The sequence below is a fragment of the Protopterus annectens genome, chromosome 17.part0 (genome assembly GCF_019279795.1).
Source record: "Protopterus annectens isolate FY-2018-M chromosome 17.part0, PAN1.0, whole genome shotgun sequence".
Taxonomy (NCBI): domain Eukaryota; kingdom Metazoa; phylum Chordata; order Ceratodontiformes; family Protopteridae; genus Protopterus; species Protopterus annectens.
The window spans coordinates 535,021,076-535,042,488 of NC_056751.1; the positions used below are offsets into that span (position 1 = coordinate 535,021,076).

The 21,413-nt window shown below is 41.1% G+C and overlaps 1 protein-coding gene across 2 annotated transcripts in view; it reads right to left on the reverse strand.

Annotated features, from left to right (window-relative positions):
• LOC122791734 (galactoside alpha-(1,2)-fucosyltransferase 2-like) overlaps positions 1-21,413 on the reverse strand; it is an 827,893-nt gene that overhangs the window by 505,566 nt on the left and 300,914 nt on the right. The window contains exon 1 of one of the 2 annotated variants that reach the window (XM_044059643.1): positions 18,421-18,529. The exons of the other annotated variant lie outside the window; for it this stretch is intronic. The gene's annotated coding sequence lies outside the window, so the exon portion shown is untranslated. Of the gene's footprint in view, positions 1-18,420; positions 18,530-21,413 lie in introns of those variants that run through there. 2 annotated transcript variants of the gene reach the window in all.

The window sequence follows — 21,413 nt, forward strand, 5'->3', positions numbered from 1 at the left end:
ATAAATATATTCATCATCATCAAGAAAATCTTGAGTATGAATTCCCTAAACTATACAGAACATCTAAAAGCCCCATTGCCCTACTCCGTCTCCTACATACCTCTATGTAGTAACCTTTGAATAACTTACAAGGCTACAAATAGTCTTGTCCCACTTAGACCTTTTACATGTCCACAAACAAGTCAAACCACCAGGAACCATTCGGGGCTACATCTGTACTGTAATATTAAACAGAGCCAGTTCACAGGATAGACTCCCCTAACCAAAGAATCCTTTGTCTGTGATTAAATTCCTTCTCCATATCAAACAAAAAAATCTCTGTCTAACTTTCTTTAGATTCATCCTGTGAGTAGCTTAGGGGTCTGTAATTCACCTTTCTGACATAGATCCTCAGAACCTTTAGGACGGAAGGAAGAAGCAGTAGGAATTGCAGTGGCTAGGTTTGTAATGGTGGTTTCAACTGATAGCTTAGTATACACCTATGAACCTGTAAGACTGGCATCTCCACAATTAGTGGTAATGGCTTCTTACATCAAGGAATTTAAATGTGTCACTTGTCTCTACTTTGAGTGAGTGAGATACCTTGACAATGCTCTATTACTCTAGTACAAGGTCCACCTCTTTGGTCAATGGAGGAACTGTTGCATTACAATGACACAGAGTATATTCCAGTAGAGACAGTGCTGAAAAAACAACCATAACAGTGGCCTCAAAGCATGGTAGGCCACCAAAGAAACTGGCCTCATTAAGAGCATGCTATAAACTGTCAAGAAATGAAGGTGCTGAAACCCATCAAAACATAGCACAAGGCAGTAAATATTGGCAGCAAACACAACACTGCAGACTAAAGGGCTTTATAGAGTACAAGGGGAAAACAATTATAGAGTAGCCATCCATAACTACAGTAGCTCACAAGCAGCATAACTTAGAGTACATGCTCCAGGCTAGACTGACCTAAAATATAACACCATTCCTTCACAATCCATGAAAATAAAGTCTGTTATAAAAAGATGCAAATATCATTTTGAAATCACACAAAATACTAGAGACTGCTGGATATTTATAAGGAGATGCTATCAGATCTGCAACTGGAAAGCAATTACCAGCTCACAACAAGATTTATGGAAGCTAAGGGCCAGTCTCCCCTCAGGAACATGCCTCAGCTTCTGACCCATGAACTGTAGCTGTAAAGGTGGAGAAGATGGAAGACGGGGCTGTAAGATCAAAGTGCATGGCAGCATTATTCATAAGGTCATTGAATCTTCAGAAATGGATGCTATCCAGGGTATGCCAAGCCATACAGCGACTGATGGACAATCTTCAGTGAATGAAGGGGGGTGCACACAGAAAAGCAGCAGCTAACAACCACCCTTATAGAGGTTAAGGCAAACCAGCACCCACTGAAAAGGGATACCTTCACTCTGTGAGCTACATAAAACTCAGACTGCCATCTTGCTTCTGACATCTGCTCGGAGTGTAGAGGACTTGAGCAGAATGCATATTATGCTGGAGACTGGAACATTCCCCAGAGTTAATGTAGGGCGTTAGACTTCATCAGTTCCTTTGCATAGCTTAGATCTCTGAATGTTATGGCAGTAATATAATTTGACAACCACTGTTGCCACAATATTCTAACAGATTCTGGTGAAATGTTTGGTTAATCTGTAAGGGGTTTCTCTCATTTACTATTCAGTTTCTTAAAAACAGAAGTTTTGGGAGGTTAAGGGGAAGTCCCCTCCTTACAAATGGAAGTAATACAACAATTTGTGTTTTCTCAGTTTAAAAACAATGCTGAAGTAGTGACCTCTTTTACTGCAGAGCTGGAAATTAGTGTAGCTCCAATAGTAGTACAAGAAATGATGATTACAGAGAGCACTACACCTCATTTAATGATGTGATTTGATAGTCTGGACTTGCAACAATACAATATACAATGTTGCAAATAATCATTACATTCCCCACAAAAGCTGCAGTCTGCAGCCATCTCATGCAAGTATTGGCTGCATTTTGTAAATTGAATCATGAGCCTTGTATGTTGCCTCACAATGAGGAACTCACAGAGTGCATATTCTTATGTGGTCCGTCCTGGAGGATGTTGCAACATATATTGGATTCAAATATAATCAAACTAGATAAGTGTAAGACATCCCCTGAATCTGTAAAAAAAGGAAGCCTGTTTTTACTTCTGCAAAGGAATTACCTGCATCTGCTCTATGGAGCTAATACAGATTTTTGCATCACTGTATGTATGGCAGTTACCCTGTTTTTCTTACGTTTTGACAATGTGGTCACAGCATTCCTAGAGATCTCCTCCTTGTTGATGGATTGTGCCTATGAGGTCATCACCTACCTGAACTATCATTACATGTGTGGACAGCCCCAGAAGTACATTTTCAGGATTGACAAGATGAAATACCTAACCTTAGGTTATCCCCTGCAGTTCTGGAGTGTCAGCAACATTTCCCAGGACATGCTTCAAACAAGTGACCAATTCAAAACCTGTCACTGCCACCTCCCACATTCCACTGCAATGTCCATTCCTAATGCTTCCTAAATTCCTGCAGATCACCCAGCAAGAAAAGAACTGGATAAAGGAGAGAAGCTCTCAGGTTGTACTCAAACAACACTGAAAAGACCTGGAGCAGTTACAAGGGCATGTTGTTTACAACACATCCTTGGGGACCGAGGGTATTATTCTGTCACCACTGATTACCTCAGGTCTGTAACCTTCAACTACAAAACTATGATAACCAAATAAACACAGTTTGCATTACATACCGCCCCATATCACTCTTCTGTCATTCGAGTAAGTTATACCCTTAGTTTTTCCACTGCATTCAGCAGCATTTACCCATTGCTCATCTGCCGAAGTGATTCCATATTGGTGCACCTCAGAGGTCTACACATCTTGCAAGAGCTCTCGGTGGCATTCTCATGCACTGCTGCCACTAATTATGGCTGGTTGTCAGCCCCTTGTTTTGGTGATAGTGCCCACTGTGATTCACTGTGTCACAAAAATTAATTTACCATGAGACCCTTGTAGTACAGCTAATGAATGTATGATCTACTAACATGATTCCCACAAGGACTAATCCGGTTGTTGACCAGGACAGGTGGACAGGGAAACCTGCAGTAAAGAATAGTGGGTATGCAAAGGGGATCAACCGGTCACAGATGACCTTCTTCACCATGATTCAATAGCTAATAATGTACCTAAAACAGAATATATTCAATTCATGTTTGCAAATAATGTAAATGTATTGCTAAGATAGTATTTTATATGGAGCAAGCCACTTGTATGTGAGTAGGTTGGTTATGTCATCTGGCACAGTTGAATATTACAGTACATTCATAAATAAAATAGAAATTCTGGTTTTAAAACTCATGTTGTTTCATGATTGTATAATAGTCAGCATAGCACAATATCCAACATGCAGACATTTGTCATAAATAATGTATGTACCATATTTTGACATAAAAGGACCAACTTTAATCAAACTATGAACACTGAATATTATAAACAGTGTGGACATGCTTTTGTCCACATATGTAATTGGGTGGATGTAGTAGTACAGACGTGCATTGTACAAGCTGACTACATATCTTTGGGACACTGGGTAATGGTGGTTGAGGAGAAGGGGAGTCTGAATGAGGAGCTCAAAGCTAGAATTAGAGGTGCTGCAGCCAATGGCACAGAGTCTCATGGGAAGTGTGTTCTTAAAGAATGCCAAAGACAGTGAAATGTTGTTGCTGTTTGTCTTTTGGCTTTTCCCAGTTAGGGGTCGCCACAGCGGAACTCTGGCCAGCTAATGATTGGCAGTTGATTTTCACGAACGCCGAGGTGCCAGCTCGACGTCCAACCTTCAATGAAGGCATGCCCATTTATGCATGTCTTTCGAATGCCACCCAACCACGTGGAGGACATGCAGACTCCACACAGAAGGCACTCCCCGCACTCCAGCCGAGAATCGAACGGGAGAACCTCTTGCTGTGAGGCAACAACGCTACCACTGCACCACTGCTGCATTTATGGTATACAAAACAGTGACATGACCAGTACTTCTCTATTACAGAAACCTGGGTAGTGAGGCAGAACAGATGAGGAAGCTAGAGATGATGGATGTGAAGTGCCTGAAATGGGTGTTAGTATGCACACTGTGGGACAGATGAAGAAATAATGACAAATGAATCAAAGCCAACGTAATTCCAGTTGCAGAAACGATTAAAGTAAACAGACTATGGTGGCTCAGGCACATGTGCAGGAAAGCAGAAAATATTTTTGGAGAGATAGGAAGAAGGCAAGAGGAGACAAGGACATCCAGCAAAGAGATGGATGGATTATGTGACAGAAGACCTGCAACAGTTTGGCATGACTGTTGAAGAAGGTAGGAGAGTAGCATTGAATTGATAGAGATTGCAAATGTTCATGCTACACCTCGACCCAATCTAGACAATCCTGTCTATGGACATGTGCAGGTCAACCACTGTGTGATGTGTACATCTGCACTGTGGGAGTGAAGAAACCACAGTGCTCAGATGGAGTGAGATGTGTACCATTAAATACATAGGATACTGTCCAAGCATCGGTTATCTGCATTGGTGTGATATGTGAGAGTTATCAAATGAAATATTTGCTGGCCTATGCAGAAGAGAGGGGGGGTCGTTATCTAATGATTTTTGACACTGTAGACACAGATTAACATATTGATGCTGGATGAGACATGCAACCATGTAGCATGGTATACCATAACAAGTACCTGTCTGCATAATTTGTATTTTTTCATTCTATCAGATGTAGTTGAGGCTTTATTTTCTCATTGTCTTCTCCACATATGTATGTATTTGTAGAGATCTAGTAAACTGGGGGGGGGGGGCACTAATGAGAGAACATTCTTTATCAGAGGAGTCAATCCTGCTATTCCCAGAACTGAAGTCCAGCTGGGAATTTAGTCCTGTATGCCCGGACTGGTCCTCCTGTCATGGATATGACCGAGTTTCATCAGAAAGTTGATCAGGCAGATATTGATGTCTCTTGGATATTGGCTTTAATCATGTCCAAGATTTCTTTAATTTTGAGGGAAATCCTACATTTAATCATGACTCTACATTAAGATATGGCTCAAGTATGATGCCTAACAGTTTACCTGTATATCTCTTCCAATGGTGCACTCCATTTCTACCAGTAACCAGCAATTAGTATCCCAATTTATCACCCTAACACCAAGTCATGTCTGTGCAAGTATTATTTGCCTGGAAACCTGCTATTGTTTCTAATTTGCTTGTGCAACTGGCTAACAGAATTATTCTAAGATGTTTGAACTTTGAATACACACAATATTGCTTCACATTTTGTCACACTCACGTGCTGTTACAATGCACACATGAATGAAATTATGAAATACAACTTCTGTACAACTCCTCCAGCATTCTTATACTGCATGCAGTGTTTAGGACACACTCATTTTTGGCACTTCCTGTGCTGCATATATATTCATAGGTAGGTATTAGGCTATTGGCCCTAGGGCCTATAAGCCCAGCCAAAAAGGTACACTGGCTTTCGCCACCCAAGAAATTATTTACATGTGCCCCTGTCGAGCAGAGCCACAAAGGTGATCCCCGGGGTGAATTTCCTATTTCCCATCCAATCATCAAGATTTTTCTTGAAGAGTGCTAATGAGGAGCTTTGTTTGATATAGATAGGTAGCTTGTTCCAGAGTATGGGAAGTCTCTGGGACAGGAATCTATCCCTCCAGCATGTTCTGTTTATTGTGGTAACAAGGTTTAGGTCCCTAGAGTATGTAGCTCAGAGGGAATGGGATTTATTTAAGTGGAGCATGCCCAACAGCTCTGGGTTTGACATAGCATTGTATGTTAGGCAGAGATCGTCTCTGAGTAAGCGATATGCGATGGAGTACAGCTGGAGTTTTTTGAGATGGTCTGCGTAGGGCATCTGTTTGAGGCCAGTAATCTTCTTTGTGAGGTATTTCTGAGGCCTTCCCAGTTGTTGTAGATGTCTTGTGAGGTACATACCAAAAGGGGCATTGTACTCTATAATGGGTCTAATGAGTGACAAGTAGAGGGGAACAATGACCTCTTTTTTCCTGGATGAGAAACCTTTTGTGATGAGGTGTGCCACGTAGAAGGATTTCCTGACTACTGTGGCAATGTGATTATCAAAGGAGAGACTACTGTCCACCTGTGTCCCAAGGTCTCTTATCACACTTTCAGTGTTAAGTAGACTGCCGCCTATGCGGTAGTTCATGGGTACAGAGTTTTTACCAAAAGGGATGACAATGCACTTTTTGGCATTGAGCTTGAGGCCATGGGTTTGATGCCAGGCATCTGTCTCAGTGAGGCCCTTTTGTAGGATGTCCACATTGTTAGGAGTTTTGATTATGGCTCCTAGTTTGCAGTCATCTGCGAACTTCATTAGCCAAAGACCTTCTGTGCTAGCCTGTACTTCATATAAGTAGATACCAAATAGGAGAGGACACAGGACTGAACCCTGTGGTACGCCACTTGTCACTGATCTGAAGTCACACTTGGAGTCTGCTACTTTCACAGTGTGGATTCTCACAGTGAGCCAGTTGGCAACTCATCTTGTGACATAGGGATTTATTATTAATTTAGTGATTTTATCTATAATTTCAGAGGAGGGGGGTGGTGTTGAAAGCCTTGGCAATATCTAAGTAGGCTGTGTGAACCACCTTACCCTCATCTACAGCTTTGGTGACTGCTTCAAAGAAGTCCATCAGGTTTAGGAGACATGATCTGCCTTTTACAAACCTGAACTGGGTGGGGTTCAGAGTTTGGAGATTACCAATGTCTATGTTTATAAATTCCATGATGATACGTCCCATGGCCTTGCAGACCAGGCTCGTCAGGCTAATGGGGCAGTAGTTCCCAGGGTCTGTGGTGGATCCCCCTTTGTGGAGTGGAATAACTATTGCTGTGTGCCATTAGGTGGGCACAAAGCCTGAGGTGAGGCTTTGATTGGACATGGTACTTAGGTGGGGTGCCAGTTCATTCTGTAGTTCATGTAGAACACAGCCTGGGATGTTATCAGGTCCCATGGATGCTGTGTTCTTGGCTTTGGAGAGTGTGGTTTTTACCTGTGCAGCCTTGATTACAGAAACTTTGCATTCTTCCAGTATAGAGATGGGGCCCTTTAGGGGGTGAGAGGGGGTAAAGTTAGCACTGAACCTATCTGCCAGGATGTTGGCAATATCACTTGGTTCTGTATATTTAGTGCCATTGTGCTGTAACTCAGAGCAGATCTGAGTGTTGCCATTGAGATTCTTGACATAGCTATAGAATGCTTTGTGGTTGTCTTTAGAATGTTTTCGTAACTAGCTTTGAAGGATTTTATGAGGGATCTCAGCTTCTTACTCAGGCTGACCAGGGAGTTCCTCCAATCATGGTATTTTACTCTTTTTTTGCAGCAGTTTCTTTCTTCTGTTGTAGAGTTTGCTTATGGCAGGTGATCACCAGATTGGCTTCCTTTTTTTAGAGGATAGCATCTTGGTTCTGTTAGGGATAGCATGATCCATGCACTCGTGTAAGTGCATTTGTGTAGAATTCAACAGTTGTACCTCTATTGTCCATCTGTATGGGTGTCGTGAAGTTTTCCACTTCTGTCTTAAGAAGTGTGAAGTTGGCTTTGGAGAAATATTTTAGTGTGGTTTCCCTAATGGCAGGTGTGGGTGGGATGTGGATGTCTAGGATGATTAGCTTGTATTCTTATCTGACCAACGAGAAATTGACCTCTGGTGTGAACACCGGTCACCCATGTTGGTAATGACCAGGTCTAGGATATTTCTGCCCCTGGTGGGGGTGTGGATAAGTTGATCCAAGGCATTGGAATTTATGAATTCCAGGAAACGTTGAGCAAAAGCGTTGGTACATGAGTAGTTTTCCCAGTTAATGGTGGGGTAGTTGAAATCGCCCATTATTAGGGTGTTAGGTTGTACCCTAATATTTTCAAGTGTATCAAGAAATGAGGAGTGGGAATCCTGGGGCATGGAGGGGGATTTGTAGCAGGCTACAGTTTAGATTGTGGTCTTGCCCAGAGTTAGTTGCACTTGGATAATCTTGGATGCATTATGCTGAGCAACTAGCCTGGAGGTGTGGATATGCTTAATAAATATGGACACATCTCTGCCTTTAGTGTTTTGGTCCAGGTTAGGTGGCTGAAAAGTGTGGTATGAATTGTAGCCTGGTAATGCAGGGGTGGTCTCTGGAGCCTTGAACCAGGTCTCTGTCACTGCACAGACATTGATGTTCTCCAATTTAAGGAGTGCCTCGAGTGAGTTCATTTAGAGATTTAGATTTCTATCATTGAGTAGCATTATCCTCAGATTTTGCTTGCTTGTACCGGTTATGGTAGAGAATTTGTCATTTGAATCTTGCCTGAAAAAGGTACTATAGGGGTGGCAAGAGCCTTATCCAGTATCCGGAATCCGAAGGGCGACAAGTGCAGGCCATCTCTGGCAAAGCATTGTGGTCTGTCAATCATGTCATCCCAGGCAGACAGATACTAGTTCCCTTTAGAATGACACCAGAAGCTTAGCCAATTGTTGAAGTCAATCATTTTGTCCTTGTACTGTGGTATCATTCTGGGTGATGGCAGGATGCTACTCAGGGCTAGGGTCATACCCACCCGGGCTACAAGATCAGAGAGCTCCTTCATGTCTCTTTTTATGTAGTCCAGGGAGGTACCACCTCTCAGGTCATTCACACCAACATGGACAATGACAGAGTAATATTTGTACTTGCTGTGGAGTGACCTGAGTGCATGCGTTATGTGGCAGATCCTGGTATCCGACAGGCAGCTGACAGTACTTTTCTCCTTGTTTAGCCTGGTGAGTGGAACATCAGTGGGCCTGACTATAGAGTCACTTATAACTAGAGTGTTGGGTATGTTGTTATGCCTTATGGGCTGTGGTTGAGTGGCACACAGAGTTTGTGGGCTGTGTGTCATTTGGGTTGTGTTGGGGGGGGTGGAGGTTGCTTGCATTTCTGCTTTGGAGGTCTCTGTTGCTTGGGCAGATTTTTATTGAGTGCCTCCATGAATGTAGGTGTGTGTTTTGTGTTTCTGTGTGTGTGTGTTTTGGTAGTGTAGGTTTTGAGGGACTATGTGATGAATGATGTGGTGACCGGAACATGAGTACAACCAAGGAAGCCGCAATATCCTCGTTCTGTGAGCAGAGGGAGACAGAAGAGGAAAGTGTCTAAAGAAAGAGGCTCAAATCAGTGGAAGATGAGATGATAAAGGATTTGGTTTTGAATCTTTCCACGCATTTTCTGACTAGTTTAGAATACACTGTGCTGGAACGGGAGCTAACTTTTATTCCAGCCACTCCAGCCAGAGTAAGCGATGTTTTATTTGATTTGAGGCTTTTTGCCAGGGAAGTAGCTCTGTGTTTAATGTTTGGTGAAGCCCAAGAGCAGCAAGTTACTGAATATAGAAGACATTGGGAGCCTCCAGACACTGGACCCTACCCAATTCGGCTTTGTTAAGGGCAGATCTTGCCTTTTAAACCTAGTTGATTTCTTTGAAACAGTTACCAAAGCCATAGATGAGGGCAAGGTAGTCCACACAGCCTACCTGGACCTCGCAAAAGCCTTTGACACAATACCCCACTCGGGCATCATAAATAAGCTTACCAGCTTAAATATCAACCCCTATATCACAAGATGGGTTGCAAACTGGCTCAGAGATAGAACCCACATGGTCAGAATCGCAGGTGCCATGTCCGAATCCAAACCAGTTACAAGTGGCATCCCACAGGGCTCAGTTCTGGGACCTCTCTTGTTCGGTATATACTTCTCTGAGGTTCAGGCTAACATGGGGGGATTATGGCTGACAACATTCGCAGATGACTGCAAACTGGGGGCCATAATCGAATCTACAGCTGACACAAGCATCCTCCAAAAGGGTCTCACAGAGACAGATGCTTGATGCCAGAGCCATGCCCTCAAGCTAAATGCTAAAAAGTGCATAGTCATCCCCTTTGGGAAAAACAAGGTGCTCACAAATTACCACATAGGTGGTAATCCATTAAGTACGGAAGAAATAATTAGAGATTTGGGGACCAACGTAGATAGTAATCTCTCCTTTGATAATCACGTTGCCAAAGTGGTTAGAAAGACCTTCTATATAGCCCACCTTATCACGAAAGGGTTCGCATCTAGATCAAGAGAGGTCATTGTGCCCCTCTACTCGTCACTCATCAGGCCCATAACTGAATACAATGCCCCTTTTGGGATATACCTTACCCAACACCTGCAGCAACTGGAGAGACCCCAAAAGTACCTCACCAAGAGGATCATGGGCTACAAACAGATGTCCTACGCAGCTCGACTAAAGAAACTCCAGCTCTACTCAGTTGCTTACCGCCTACTCAGAGGCGATCTATGCCTGACGTACAAAGCCATGTCAAACCCAGAATTAATGGACATGTTCCACCTCAAAAAATCCAAGTCCCTTAGAGCTACATGCTCCAGGGACCTAAACCTCAGCACAAAAATAAATAGGACATGCTGGAGGGACAGATTCATTTCCCAGAGGCTCCCCTCACTCTGGAATAGAATCCCAATTCATGTTAGACATAGCCCCTCGCTGACCCTCTTCAAGCGAAATTTGGACGCGTGGATGGGAAATCGCAAATTCACCCCTGGGATCTCTCCTGTGTCCCTGCTAGACAGAGGCACAGTAAACTAATCTTAAAAGGGTACCGTCTGTGACCTACTTTACAGAGGCACAGTAGGCTAATCTTATAGGGAGGCGGAAGCCAAATACACTCTGGCTAGGTTTATAAATGCCCTAGGGCAGATAGCCTAGTATCTACCTATGAACCTAGCACCTTCTCGCCTATTATACCATCTCATGTTGAACTATTTGTACAAGCTTGTGAGAAGGAATTGATTATGACTTTAAGCGGTTACAATAAAAGTAACTTTTATAATTTGAGCACTGCAGAACATAAGGCATTGAATGATTTGAAAAATAATGTGGATCTTATAATTCAGCCATCCGATAAGGGTGGCGCTATAGTATTAATGGACAGGTGTGATTATGTAAAAGCAATGTTTATTTTATTAAATGACTTGGATACCTATCATATGATAGATTGGGCATGGGTTAGGACCATTATTAAATATGTGAATGATTGTATGTTTGATTTACTTATGACCAGGGAGATTAATGAGGGACTGTTTGAGTTTTTCAAGGTGCTTCATCCCATGATACCGGTTATCAAAGGGCTACCCAAGGTTCATAAATCCTTGATTGAGCCACCTATGAGACCCATTGTTGCCGGAGGGGACTGGGTAACGGAGCCCCTCTCCATTTATGTAGAGGGGCTACTTAGTCCAATAGTTAGGTCTATAAATACCATTTTGAGAGATACTGTGCATTTTTTGCAGGATCTTGACTAATTTGTGCAGATGAATGATATCACTGATCTGCTATTGGTTACCCTGGATGTTAAAAATCTTTTCACTACCATACCCAATGAGAATGGGATAGAAGCGATAAGGCAGATCTTGATTAGCGATACATTCTCATTGAATCTAGATATTAGTTTAGTCTGTACGTTGCTTGACTTGATTTTGAATAATAACGTGTTCCTGTTTGAGGAACAGTGATATCTACAGAGATGGGGGGTAGCCAAGGGCACCCCTGTGCCAATTCTTATGCAAATCCGGTGATGCATTTTTGGGAGGATAATAACCTGACTGTGAGTCCATTATATAGAGGCGTGAGACACTATAGACGGTTTGTTAATGATGTCTTCATTGTTTTGGAAGGTGACGTTGAGTTCCTTCTTCTATATATTGAATATTTCGAGTCTACCATAGATTTTCTTCGGTTTACTGTCACCCATTCTTTTTTACATGTAGACTTTCTAGACGAATCAGTAACTAAAGATACAATAGGGGGCATTAACACCACACTGTTTAGAAAGCCATGTTGGCGTAACAGCCTTCTGTCTAGAGATAGTATGCATCCTTGACATGTGTTTTCAAGTGTAGTGAAAAGCCAATTCACTAGAGTGTCCAGGATTTGCAACAATGAGGGTGACCTGCAACGGGAATTTGATACTCTGCAGGCAATGTTTATTGATAGGGGATATAATGGCAATACTGTTAGGGATATATGTGATAACCTTGAAGTTGATAGGCTGGGTGATTTTCAACACTCCTTTGTGGAACAGAATGTTACCACACCTAGTGCCACTCAAGATCGGGCCTTGATGGTCAATGCTCCGATTTTGAGAGTTAGGGATGATAACATGACCAACAGAAGGAAGACAACATGTCATACTTCATTTATAATTCATTTTACCAGCAATAACAATGTTATGAAAAGTATCATACAGAAATATTGGGCTATTTTAACACTGGACACTGCAACGACTGGCTTAGTAGGGGCCGCACCATATTTCATCTATCGAAGCAACAACAATCTTAAAAGGTTGTTGTGCAATGATACTAAATGCCCTGGACAGTTAAGTCAACACACTGGGACTTATCCCTGTAGGTCTTGTAGTATGTGTAGGGTTTTGACTAAACAACAAATATATAAACACCCCACTTTAGCGTTTGAATTTATTCCCAATTTCTATGCAGACTGCACTACCCGCTTTAAAGTGTACTTAGCAACATGTGATGTATGCCCCTGCTTCTATTTGGGTAAAACCATCCAACGACTGAGTGACATGGTATACAAACATTTGTCAGATATAAGGAAGGGTGATATAAACAATGCCCTTGCCAAACATCAGTCTGAATGCCCTGGACATGATTTTTCTTTTAGGGTGTTACAACATATTTTTAAAAATGTGAGAGATGGTGATTGTAACAACTATTTGGAGCAGATGGAGCTAAAATGGATTCTTAGGATGCAAGCTTATAAGCATCCAGGGTTGAATAGTCAGGTAAATATCAAACCCATTCTGAGTGGGCGGAGGCTTAAGGCACATAGGAAGTTGCATTGACTGTATGAGGAAATGATGTCATTGTTTTTTGGCGCAATTTTCTCTTGTTTTGATAGGTCAAGTGTTAGTTTAAAAATGTTCATGGTTTTTTAGTCTCTTATAGGATCTGAAGAAGCTGTATGCGAAAGCGCTTGTCCTTTTTTATCTGACTTTTACATGGAATTTGTTTGCTGCTATTTTTATCATCATTTTTATTAAAGCCGTGTCTTCAGTTGTGGTTGTCCAGTTGGTATATGTTTTTTCTACTTTTAAGAAGAGGCAGCAATATAGATTTCAGTTACAGATATCTGCATTCACAGTCATATTTTCCTACTTGTGTGTTCTCAGTGATTACACATTTGCTTTCCTGACTTTTCCCTAGTTAACATTTGCACTTTGTTTGTAAGCATATATCCTTTTCTAACCCTTCTCACATTGTGTCATGACCATCTCTGTTAGTGTTTATCTACTTTCCACACAGCCAAACGCATCTCCTTTTTTTCCAGGTTTTTCCTTTTTACAGATTACAAGGACATAGTTAAGATTTTTGGAAATGTACTCCAGTTTGCAGAAAATAGTCCTTATCCTCAATAACTGTAGCTGTCCTCTAGAAGTGCATATTTCTGAGCAATACATCTTTTCACCATTGGAAAAGTAAATGTTCAGCAAATCAAGCATTCTAAAACAAAATCCATTTAACAATACCTATACCCATAAACCATGATATTTATACCAATTTACAAAATAAATTAAAATTACTTCAGGGCATACATAGCACCCATGGCATACGTCTGTCAGTAGCCATGCTATGCTAATGTATGCATGTATCCTGTCCCGGCACATTACAAAATGTTATTCCATCCCATTTCAGCATTTTCCACTCCCCTGCTTCTTTTTTGCATTATTTTTCTATTATCCCCTAAATGAGCCTATGCCCAGCTTTAAGTGACAATTTATATAAACTTTTTACCTGATGATGTCCACATGTGGTACAAAAATATATAATTTCTCTGCTTGTCAGTGCACAGCACTGATGTTGATACCTATACACTTTGTACATATATAGTCCTGTGATACACTGGATACCTGGGTGAACAGTCTGAAGATTTCTCAGCCCAGTGTGAGTTGACACTGACATTAGTGCTACAGTGTAACCATTTCAACACAAAAGTATTGCAGTCACTTTGTTGGCACAATAATATTTTACCAGCTTGTTAAACAGTAGCACTGCATCCTCTCATAACACATTGACCAAGCAACTGCCTCTTGGCTCAGGGACACTGCATACTCCTTTAAGTAGGGTACTATACCTCCCTCCCCCCACACTCCTGGAACAGAAACACTACAGCCACTTGGTGACCACAGGAACTGTACCAAGCTCATGGCACAGAAACACTTCACTCACCTTAAAACAGTGACCTTGTAGCCATCCTGTAACATGGTGACACTGCAACCAGAATGAGATTCAGTGACACTATATCCAAATTGTGAGTATACGACTATGAATTCATCTTGTCAATTACACTGTTTCTGTTTTGTGGCCTTTGGAAACAGTGACATTGCATCCAACTTGTGATATGGAGACATTGAACATGGTTAGAGAACCAGTGCATATTAACATAACTTAGTGACACTGTACGCAACCTATTACTTGCACCAACAAGTGTGTGACAATGTGTCACATCATAGCACAGTGGAATACCTCTAAACTCTCCAGAATTTCACAATGTGCAGATTGATTTTTGCCTCATATTTTTGGTCTATTTCTCTATGTTGTCTTCTGGCAAATCACTGAGGAATGAAGTCATTAAATAATTACAAACATTTAGTTTCAGGCTTCAGAAATTACATGCTAATGCAAAATGTGCTATTCTGGCAACTTTTTAGGTTTAAGACAAATATTTAAAACCTTTCCCAGGTTTTGAACCTTTCCCAGGTTTTGAACCTTTGATGCCTCATTACTTTTGGCTTTGTCCAGAAATCCTGTACTAAGAAGTTGAGAGGTATACTCAGTGGCACTGTACATACCCTATGGCACAGTAACATTATAAGTACCACATGACAGTGACACTACACTCACCTTCAGGTACTTACTTACACCTAGCTTGATGCACAGTGGCACTCACCCCCCACACACACCCCAAGAACAAAGCCATAGAATCCACCATGAAACAGAGTGACAGAATACCCACCTTATCACACTGTGACATCCCTTTTGAAACCCACTTTACATCTGCTGTATGATAAAGTGATAATGCATATACATTGAGGCACAGGGGGACTAGACTCACCTTGTGCTACTTGGGCATTGTATCTACCATGAGCTACAGTAACACCTTGTGACTTAATTACTTTATACCCTCTGAATTTGATCAAGCCAGGCAGAACATTATCTTAACATTTGGCAGTATCCCATTGCTCAGACTTTAGCTCTTTTCCTTTTAGCTACATTTTGCACTGGACCCCTCTGCTAATTTGTTGTGGGATGATGTTAGGTATTGCCAGCTATGTCAGGAAAAGTAGGGCAGTGGATATGTACCACATGCTAGCATAGCTAACTGGAATTCTGTAAAGAATTATATGTCATTTGTATATCAAACTGATTTACAGATGCTTGTATTGAAAAATGTATTTGTACAGTTGTTTACATTAAAAATGTACCAACAGTGTGCCCTGCTGGACAGAAAAAGAAATATACATGTATTAAATGGGCGTGCCTTGGTTGAACGTTGAGCTGGCACCTCGGCGTTCATGAAAATCTACTGCCAATCATTAGCAGACTGGAGTTCTGCTGTGGTGACCCCTAACCGGGAAAAGCTGAAAGACAAACAACAACAACAACATTGTAACTGTTTAAATGTATATATGTTTTAAGAAAGTATACTGGAAGAGAAGAGGTTAATCTCAAACTTTGAAAATAATTTGAAATTAAATTATCTGGCTTAGGCCATAAACATTGTATCTTTACAGTTCTCAATGCAGCCAGAAACAAAAATTCTGCACTAGGAAGCTTCCTGCACTGTCACTGGGGTGAACTAATTGCTGCTCTGGAAAGGTGGCAGTTTGAAATTGTTTTAGGACTTCCAGGAGCTGCAGCAGATCTTAGCAAGGCTCTGTGTGTGTATATTATTGACATCTATGAGCTAAATCCTGACAGCTTCTAGCCAAGGGGGGTTGCATGAGAACCAGAAGTCAGATGGCCATATATGTGATGTCATTCTGTAATCTGCAAAAAAAAATGCTATTTTAATACTAGGTGAGACTGAAGCCTCATGGCAATCCATTTTGTAACCTGACAAAGAAGGATATTTCATCTACTTCATCTTGCCTTGCTCTAGTAAGTAACCTGGGAATAATAATTCTTTTGATCAGTCAGGAAAATATAGTGAGATTAGTTAAGTATTGTTTTTTTCTGTACCTGTGTGAACCTATCTGCTTTATTTTTAACATTTCATGTGATATGAAACTCTAGTGTTTATTGTAAATAGATATTTAGTATTTTCATGTTCTTTTACTATTAAATATAGTTAAACTTTTCATTGTGGCTGGTCTTTTAGAGAATATTTTAATCTCTGAGAGTACTTATATTTGTTGACAGCTCTGGCCACTCCAGAAAGCCTTATCAGATTGGCCAAATATTACCATTTATATTAATATTAAATTCACTCAGTGTAATTTGCAACAGCCTTAGAGTAGCTGGCTTTGGAGTATCTGGTGGCAGTGTAACTACCTTATAGTCTGGGCAGAAGGGGCATAGCTAGTAAATCTGTGCCAGCCTTTCCCATGTGTGTGTGTGTGTGTGTGTGTGTATCATACCTCTCAACTGTACAGATTTTGCAGAATGTCCAGATTTTTGCCTCATATATTTGGTTTGTCATAAAACTGTGGTTTTCTGGCAAATCATTAAAGATTATATTTAGAAAATAATGACAGACATTTGAGTTTCAGACTTCAAACCCTTCAGAAAAGTCATAATACAAAATCTGTTATTCTATCAGCTTTCTAAGTTTGAAAGAGCAATATTTTAAAAAAATGTCCCTTTTTTGGGCCACTTTTGTTTATGGCTTTGTCTAGATTTCTTGCTCTAAGAGGTTGAGAGGTATGATGTGTGTGTGTGTGTGTGTGTGTGTGTGTGTGTGTGTGTGTGTGTGTGTGTGTGTGTGTGTGTGTGTGTGAAAATCAAATCTGAAAGACTGTGTGTGTCAGCTGCTTGGAGCAGGAGCACAAAGCACTGGTTTCACAGAGAGAGAGAGAGAGAGAGAGAGAGAGAGAGTGGTGGAGAAACTGGCTTGGACAATCAGCTGAGGTCTTAACTCTATAGCTGTGTCAGTGGGGACTCTTATTGGAGACCTGGAGGGAAACCCAGACCCAAGACTGAGTGTGTTCTCTGTGTGCTCTTAAGGGAAATTATGTTTGATGCAGAGAGCTGCATTGGGAAATACTGGGTGAATCCATTTTTGGTTCCAAGTGAATGTCCCTCTACAGTGCCAGTGGTTGGGATTCAGGCTCCTTGATTACTGGCCCAGAGTGGGGATGTCACATGTTGTTTAAGCTAGGGACAGCAGTCATGATTCTTCACCTTGTAAACAGTAACACATTACAGGACCAGTGATCTGAAGGTTTCACTTGTCATTCGAACTCTAAGATATGCCTTCTTGCTCTATTGATTTTATTGCAAAATTAAGTCAATTCACACTAATATATATAAAATGTACATACCCACACATACCTACATATATACACATACTAACCTAAGTAGTGACTGTAACATACAGATGTGTGATTTACGTTTTAAAGTAGAATGCAGTACAGACAGCACTATATTATGTAACTGATGTACTGGGATAATGACTTCAACTAAGTGCAAAAGTTAAGGGAATCTGAGTATGCCCCACATAAGTACAGCCCTACCTATGACACTACTAAGGTTAGCATAAGGAGCTGTAGTCTCACCTTTCTGTCCGTTACTGATCATCCTGTGTCCCACTTCTCTATAATGCATGGATATATGTCAGGCATAACCTTTAATTTGAATTGTACCAAGAATTCTTTCTGATTAAAATATGGGCAGCACAGATCAACTTATTTGACTTTTCTTGTTGAGACTAGATCATTCAAGACTAGCAAATGGGATGTATGCTGTGTGACCATTCCAGAAGCTGCATCATCATGTGTTAAAAAGTATTTAGATGTCCAAATCCTAGGCATCATTCAGAAATAACATGTAATATAACAGGATATGAGGAGGTAAATTCAGGATAAGGCTACAAGAGACAGAATACAAATCAGTAAACAAAAAAATGAATTAAATAAAAATTAAAAAAACTAAATAAATAACCACTCGACATGTTTGAAGTACCCTGAAAAGGCTCTAAAATTGATTCCTCTAAAAAAGATGGAACTTTAGGGACCTCACAAAGCAATACTCAGAATAACTTACCTCAGTCAGGGACAGTAGCAGAATTCACAGGACTGGTGGAAGATAATCAAAAGCAATGCTGTCAGATGTTTCTGTACTAATCCATGGAACAGCCAACAGCCTATCACTTGATAACCTGAGGGATCTATCAGGAAAAAATGAAGGACTTATCAGGAAAACATGGTCACAGCAGGTTCTGGAGTACAGTGCATTTTTCTAAGGAATCATTTTTACGAATGTATTCACAGAATGGAGAATGATTGAAAACCTTTTAGAGAATTTGCATCAGGGTGCAGGAACCAGGTTGTGAAGGCAGGGCTGGTGTTAGCATTTTGGAGGCCCACAGCAACAGCAATTGTCAAGTTGAGGACCCCAGGGCATTTACAGTTTAGGTATTATCCTATCAATCCATCCTTACCTAAGCAACATTTTAGTTCATGCTGCAGAGAAAAAAAAAGACTACATTGTAGCTACAATGCTTGTACAGCCTTGACACGTCCATGCACCACACTATGTTAGCTCATTTCACTGAAGTGCATTGCCAGTGATTGGCATTTAGTTGCTGTGATGATACATTACAACAGCAGTATATAACAAGGCTGTGAAATGATGCCTTTGGCAATGGATTCCATAGTGCCCTTCACTGAATACTCCATCTCCCCTGCACACATCCTCCAGTACTCTCCCCTGTTTTCCCCAAATCCCAGGGCTTCCTACACTATGGACATTACTTCTTTCTTCCTTGTCTGACATTTTGCCATACTCTTCAGCATTTTCAAGAAGTTTTGGATTTCTATATGCTCTGAAGTGCATTTTGTTTATTTATTATTATTACTATTATTTTCACACTCTTTTAATATAATCTCTGGTAACTATCATATTGACAACACATCCCTTACAGCTGACCCAGTAGTCAGGGACTTAGGGACACACATAGATAGCAATCTAGCCTTTGATCATCACGTGTCTACAGTGGTGAGGAACTCATTCTATGTTGCACAACTTATAAACAAAGGTATGGCATCTAAGTCCAAGAAGTCATTGTTCCACTGTATTCAGCACTCATCAGACCTATCATGGAGTACAATGCCCCCTTTGGTATGTACCTAGCCAGGCATATCCAACAAGTGGAACATCCACAGAGGTTCCTCACTAAAAGAATACAGGGAGTAAGTAATATGTCCTGTGCATACCGCTTCAAGGCCTTATCCCTGTATTCTGTTTCCTACAGGTTTTTGAGGGGAGATCTATGCCTAGCATACAGGGCATTGTCAGACCCCACTCTGATAGACCTCCTGCATATCCACAAAACAAAGAGTACCAGAATTACTGCATATCCACAAAACAAAGAGTACCAGAATTACCCATTCTAAAGACTTAAAACCTTGCCTGTGATATAAATAGGACCTGCTGGAGAGACAGATATGTATCCCATAGACTACCCTGTCTATGGAGCAGGCTCCCCATCCATGTAAAGCAGAGTTCCTCCCTAATCCAATTCAATTCAAGTGCAACTTCGACAATTGGATGGAAAACCAGAAATTCATCCCTGGTTTGGCACCTATGTCTCTGATACAAACAGGTAACTTGTAAATGGTTAATCTCCCAGGCCCATGTTTACACTTATCAAGTGTATCAGAACTTGTCAGAGATTTGGGTTGCATGGCTAGGCTTAAAAAGGCTCTTGTGGTCATTAGCCTAGTAAACACCTATGAACCTATAATGTCTTGAACAAAGAAAAAAAAAAAAGAACAACATGAGCAAGAGCAGAATTTCAGTATTATTTTTTTTCTGTAAGAAAGTCATAAATTGTACCCAAGGCTTAATGTTCAAAATTGTAGCTCACAGTAAATTAACAAGACACATCTTTGAGATGATACATAAATCCTATCTGGAAATAATGCCTGCTTCCCTACCCTTTCCCCCAAGAAGACTGCCACAGTCTGTGCATCCCTTGCATGTTAGATTGGAATGAAGGCAGAGGATTGAATGGCCACATTCATGTATGTCAAGGGATTCATGTGACTCAGCAAGGAGTTTTGGTGTATGGAAAAACATTTAAAAATGTTTGCCAAAACTGCCTTCAGTAAACACCCTGAAGAGAGATTCTTTTTTGCAGGTGCCCAAGCCCCCTTGTACCACTATATCCCTCAAACTTATAAATACCAACTATGGGGTCACACAACAGTGGAGAAGGCAAACTCCACTGTTGCCAAATGTATTTAAGTAAATGTACTTCATTTTACATTCCCCAAAAATATCTTCAGTGACCTGGCATGCTCCCCATTTCAAGTGAATGTTATCATACATGTACATGATATGCCTTCACACTCCTCACCCCTATATCCCAAAGGCAGCCATCTCTATGTCTGCCTGATGCGTAACTATGAGGAAAGTGAAAACAAAACCTAATGATCACAGTAATGTATTTCAACTTGTTGCTCCTAGATGATACACTGCTCCCACATACGCTACAGTAACATTCTTTGCACACTTCTGAGGTCTATAGGAAAAAAAGGAAACAATGGCTACATTGTCCGCAACCCCAACACAAGCTATAATGATCTCCTGCGCACACCACTGAGGTTTGATTGTTAGAAAAATTAAAGTAGTAGTGACCACACCATCCCTAGCCTCCATGCAAGCTACACCTACCATATATACACACCTCTGAGCATGGCAGGTTTTAGAATAGGTGCAGTTGAGGGCAAGGCCACCACTATGACCATGTCAAAATCCATTTATACAGTCCAGGGTGTGGGAAGAAGCTCTAAACATTTGAATCTAGAAGTAGATTTTTACGTGCCGAGTTACCAGCTCTGACGCACAACCTTCAATGAAGGTAGGCCCATTCACGCGTGTCTCCACACAGAAGACGCTCTAGCTGAGAATCAAACAGGACAACGTCTTCCTGTGAGGCGACAACGTGGAAGGTTAGGTACCGGCCTGGCAACTCGACACCGTAAAACTCCACTGCCACTCATGAGCGGACAGATGATACACTGTGGTGACCT